The following is a 6386-nucleotide window of genomic DNA, read 5'->3' as shown; positions in this document are numbered from 1 at the left end:
GGTCTGTATATAATCTTACATGCTCATCTTTGGTGTTAGTGGTGTCATAAGGGTGGTCATACTTTGACCCTGACTCGTCTCTGCTGACAGGCGGCCCTGCTCTGCAGCCCTGTCACTCAGCCTTGTGCACCAACAATGGCACAAATTCCAGTGTGTTTGTTTGGTTAAGGACAGGGCTCTCCGAAACCCCTGAACCTCCTCAAGATCCACAGCAGCCGCATTCACCCTGAGAGAGACGACAGTGTCAGGACTAAGCCAGACACTGCCCTCCCCGACACAGAAATACCCACCTCCATTTAGCAATTGTGTCTCCTATGTCCCTCACAATGGAGAAACTGACTAAATCCACCTTGAAATGCACTTAGTGGAACATGTCAACATGTCAGAGTGAGCTCGAATCGCTCCACCTTAATCCAGCCCATTGAATGCTGACAGTCGTCTGTGAGTCAGACATTCACGGGCCTTTGTCACTTCAGGTCTTGAGCCAAGCTGAGGAGCACAACCTAAAATACACATCTCTTCAGAGGGGTGAAAGCCATAGGAGGAGAAGAGACCGATACAAGTCTTGTGTAAACATTCAAAAAACGAATGCTACTAACAAAAAGGCTAAACCTGGGTGAGGATTATCCCGAAGAAATGAATAGGGGCCAATTATGACTGCTCTGTTGTACTGCCAGTTTGAGGCTCAAAAGCTGTCATCCTGAGATGCCTTCAGGGCCCCGACGAGATGCTCAGGCTGGGGACGGCTCATGTAGGAAAAGACCACTCAAAACCTATAAGCCCAGGTAAGTCAAGGCTGGTCTTACCACTCTCAACCTTGTCGGGCCCCCCAAGTTCAAGTCAATCAACTCAGAATACATGATAGAGAGCTCAAACATTTGTGAAATGTCCAGACTGCAAACTCCCAGCTAAGAACCGGAATTGTAATCAAGGAATTTCAAGGACTACTGACCTGACACTGCATTTTTCATTTAGCAACTGTTACAAACTGTCATTTCCTCAAAGCTACACCCTTTTAGTTTCATGTTTAAGCAGCCTGGTGGAACAGTGGTCAAGTCATGTAAGGAGGAGACTCCCATTGGTTGCTGAGCAGAGGTGAGGGCCTGTGAAATGTTCTTATCTGACTCCTGATAAGAACAGGATACCCCCAGGAAAGGCCTAAACTCAATACACATGGCCGCCGCTGACCTTATCTACATGTTGTGATGGAGCAGTGGTAGCTTTCGGCTTATCTAGACTGACCACAGATCTAAGTGGCAGACCATTGCCGGGGTTTACAGGCAAGAGGTGTGCAAAAACTTTATTATTTGTGGTTGGACTCCCCAATTTTTGCTAAACGGGTAATCACGACTTGTAACCTCGACTCTTAAATCATTCGGGCAGGTTTTATCCCACACAGGAAGCCATCTTATTACTTCTGGAAGCTGCTTAGAGATTTATAGATTTAGACATTTCATAATGGCCCACAACAAAGAGATATTGTTGGCGTTTCGTGCACTTGTCAAAACCACAGAACAAAACTGAAAAACGATGTTGTACCCTGTAATTATGTTCAGATTTACCATGTTGGCATCTTCTACATTCAACACGGTTTGATTCAATCTGATGACCTCATTTGTATGTCATCACCAAACCAATATTGTTGGTGCAATTACTGTTGCAATCTGATGTAATGTCTTTTTTTAAAGTTTTTTTGTGGCCCGTAGGCTTTATTAGACAAGAAAGACTGCGTGAAATGGGGACGAGAGAGAAGGGACGACATGCAGTAAATTATCGGCGTCAAACTCACAACACTGATGTAATCTACCGATAAGTGTGATTTTGTGTTTAGGAACAGACTTTGATGAAATTAGTTTTTTGATGGAGGTGTAATGTTGATTTGAAGGTGTAATATGACCATAAATCCCTCAGTTTGTCATAAAATGATAAATACAATTTATCCAATATGAAAACTATAGTTTTTCTACCCATACTACTTCAAAATAAAATATACACATTACACATTTAAACCTTTTGCAGTTATGGGTCAGATTGGTAACGAGGCAACCAAATTCACTGTAAGAATTTATATTGTAAGTTGTTTTAGCAATAAAAACACACCTAATTGAATAATTAAAGTACAAATCCGATAGACAGAGTCTAAACTGGTCCCTGTGAAACTATCTCAGTGAAACCTCACTCAGAGTGCTGACGCAGAGATGGACATGTTATGTGGAGCACATGGCTCACCCAGCGGGTGCTGTCGGTACCTCTCTGATTGATTGTGTCTTTCCTGTTTGGCCTATAAAACCTCTGTGTGTTGGTGCAGACTTGAACCCTAACATTGCATGCTGGGTGTATTGTAAGCTCCGCCTGTGGAGCACAGTTATGTCAGTGTGTGTTTATTTGTTGGTCAGTGATATGATGAAAGATGGCTTGCGTGGTATGTTTTGCATGTGAGTGGGGGCAGGTGGGAATGTGTATGAATGGGTGTGTCTGTAACTTTAGCCCTGTAGTGTATTACTGTGCATGTATATATTGCTATTAGAAGCCATATGAGACTGCACAGAGCGCAAAAGAGTTTCTCTTCTGTCTAAACCTCTTTCACTTCAACCTTGTGTTTTCAAAACAAACGTTATCCGACATTTCTAAAAACTGGAGTGTCACTGTCACAGACTAACCTACAGTATGTATGCATAACCAGCTCAGTAAATGTCACCTTTGGCCTTAACGCCATCCCATATGACGAATGGAGCCATACAGCAGCAGAATGAAGACTGGTCATTACTGCACACGGAGGAGTTTACTCAAAGTGGAGGCAATAACTTGTCTCTCAAATAACTCGTCTAGAGTTTGTGTACCCAGACACAAGACATTTTTAGTCTGTCTTTATCATTATTTTATTTGGGACTGAGAGGATTACGGTGTCGCTGCATGACGAATGTACCTGCCACAAATCTGTTTGTGTAATATATAAATGGGTTATTGGCTAGAATGAGTTTAATTAATTGAAAACTAAATAATATAAATTGTGTGAATGTGTAGACAATCAGGAATAGAAGTTGTGATGTTATGTCCTAGCAGTGGGTGAACAGTTGAGTGGCATTCATTCATTATTTTGTTTTAGGGAGTAACACAAGAGGTCAGATAACCTGGCTGTGTGTGTTGACCTAACCATGAGAAACAGCCTCACATCCAGAGGAGTTTGAAGAAGAGCCGATAACAATATTAACTTAGACTCCAATGAGCCTCCCTCCTCCGTTCATTCAGGGAGGATGTCTTAATACTAGATAGGGATTGTGCATCTGCTTTCTCGCTTTCCGCTGAGTACTGAATCATTGTTTTGTTCTACTCCTAAAATGTAACAGGCCAACTGGTCACTCCTCACTTTCTCTGAGATGTCTTCATTAACACCTGCAAAATAAAGCCAAAGAAAAACACACAGCGTCTGGTGACTTACACTTGAAACCTGCACCTAAACATTACTCCCAAAAGTCCCATATCCTTCATGTTTTTTCAGTTGCTCATAGGTGTGTGGGTAGCAAATGTTTTAGTCGATAGTTTGAACCGAAATCCTTTTAACTTGTTTGTCTGCGTCAAAGAATGAATATGGAGAATACTTTTCACTCCTTGCATGGATTGACAAATTAAATTACACATTTGTCAACTTTCTCCAACAGGTATCTAAATTATATTCACTAGATGACAAATACAGAAATGGTACATGATTTTTGTGTTTAAAGAATGACACAAGATTAAGGTGGGCAATATTGAAAAAAATTATTGAAAAAAAATATATTTTCGAATGAGCTACCATGTGTTCAAGTCTAGCATACATGTGAATGGGCTCTAACATTAACCAGAAAAGGCCAAAAATATCTTACCTGTTTATGTTCAATTATTTTTAACATAACAGTTTTGGTTATGGGCGATATATTCGGTGTTCTGATTTTGCATATCTCCAAAACAACAACTGCAGTATCATCCATGTTGTTTGATACATCTCACCTCTACACAAGAGCATTATAATTTAGCAGTACTTGCAATATCAAAACAGTATATACTTTCCTACAGCCAGACAGAATATTTCAAATGTTACAGAATACTGAATACCTCCAAAGAAATGTATTTTTCGTAACATATTCCTTTCTATGGGCCAAAAAGAGTATTGTATTCTGAATAGAATGTATTCACATTTTATTGCATTACATTATATATGACGCAGTGACACAACGTGACATGGGATTAAAACAGCTCTGTTTGTTGCACCATTTGTTCTGCATATATTTATCACTAATGCAATTAGAGAGGGGAAAATCACACTGCACAAGGGGTGTTTTCTATTCTTCATATTAATGCTGTGCCATTTGAAGCCAAAATTGTGTGATAAAATTCTCAATACCACCAAATGAAGAGAAACTGTACTGGAATACTGATACTCAAAATATGTATTTGGTACAAACTTCCCAACGCTGGCTTTTTATTTACATTCTTCATGTCTTATTGGACTGAAATTATGTAGTCATTTTTCAAGTTGAATCATTGGCCTCCTCTCCCTGACCTCCATCCTCTGATCTTTTTGCTCCACTGTACACTTTCTTTTACATTATGAGGGACTCTTGATGAGCGGGTGACTGCAGACTGTATGCTACATCTCCTGTCTATTTTGACCTTGTGTGTGGTTTTGGCTGCTGCTCCGGCTGACCCGCCAGCCGCCTTTCTAATTTGGTGATGAGCTGTAAAGTGACCTGCCTGCCCCCACGGCCAAGCGGCTGGACCAGAAGTGAGATTCCGGGGATTTCCTTACAACTCCTGCGCTGGATGTATGATACAGAATACACGCCCTAAGCCTGTCACGTTCCCCTGTCTGTCACCTCCTCTCCTTCACGGACCAACAAGGAGGCCACTGGCTCTCAAGTGCAGCCCAGGCATGGCTCCGTGCAGACTCCGAACCCTCGAGTAAGCTGAGACTGTAAGAATAATTGATGAAAACGATGGGACGAGTACTAGGGGACCACCTCCTGCAAAGGGGTGAATGTCCAGGCACATCCTTTTGGACTAATTACTTTTTAAGATAAGATAAGATATTCCTTTATTGTCCCACATGGGGAAATTTCATTGGTGCAACGCAGGTAGATACAGAGGTAGATACAGAAGAACAGATCACTTATAGGAAGTCTGAAAAACACTTTCAGTAGAAGATCTCCTATAAATAAATAAAAACTCCCATAGACAAATAAATAAATAAATACCATTGCATGTGATCACGACAGTAATTGCACATGAATATGTGTCACGACAGCACATAGATTGCACATGAATTTCACAGTAATTGCACATGAATTGCACATGAATTCCAACAGCAATTGCACATATGACAGAATTGCACATCAGTATTAGGTTAGGTCAGTATTGCGAGTGTTCAGTACTAACAGTTTTTGTTGTAAAGTCTGACAGCAGCAGGAAGGAAAGACCTACGGAACCTTTCCTTCACACATCGAGGGTGGATCAGTCTCTCACTGAAGCTGCTCTCCAGAGTGGACAGTGTCCTGCAGGGGGTGACACTCATTCGCCAGCATAGATGTGAATCTAGCCAGGACCCTCCTGTCCCCCACCTCCTGCACCGAGTCCAGAGCACAGCCCAGGACGGAGCTGGACTTCTTGATGACTCTGTCCAGCCTCTTCCTCTCCCTCTCTGTGATGCTGCTGCTCCAGCAGGCCACACCATACAGGAGGGCCGATGCCACCACAGAGTCGTAGAAGGTCTTCAGGAGTGGCCCTTAAACTCACCATAGCTTAGGCGTGGGGTTTTATGGTGTTTCATCGGCTGCTTATGACTTGAGTCATTCCATCAGTAAATTATAGTCAGGATTTACTCATAAAATAATGTGTATTAACATTTTAATATTTGAACATCATTTGTTCCCAATTGTCTAAATGATTGAAAGTGTGTATGACATTGTTGGCAATGTGGTACACTACAGTAACAGAAGCACTGTACTGTTATGTACTTGTCCTTCGTAAGCCCTTTAGGTACGTAAATATAAGCACATCTATGAGTTGGTTTTAAAATGGAGATGATATTGTTTTGCACAGAATAAGAATGGCATCTGATTGCGTTTATTCACGTACATAACTTGTATTGCTCTTATTCCTTGGAAAACATATATTCTCAGCGTAAGTGGGCTCGCCTCTCCACAGACCTGACATGCAACTTGGCTTGATGTCGTCACCTGCTTGTCTCTATGGATAGGTTTAAAGGGATGTTGTGGAACGTTCCAGAAAAAGCAACAACATCTCCATGGGCAGTATTAGATAAGTTAAGATAATGTACTTTTAGTGGCAGACAGTTTTGATTCTCACAAGTTAATTAGTAGCTCTAAATGACCTTGACACATTTATCTTTC

Source organism: Eucyclogobius newberryi, unplaced genomic scaffold, assembly GCF_026437365.1.
Source record: "Eucyclogobius newberryi isolate DKJ021-1_F unplaced genomic scaffold, fEucNew1.0.hap1 SCAF_6, whole genome shotgun sequence".
NCBI lineage: Eukaryota > Metazoa > Chordata > Actinopteri > Gobiiformes > Gobiidae > Eucyclogobius > Eucyclogobius newberryi.
Note: the sequence above shows the minus strand (reverse complement) of the source record.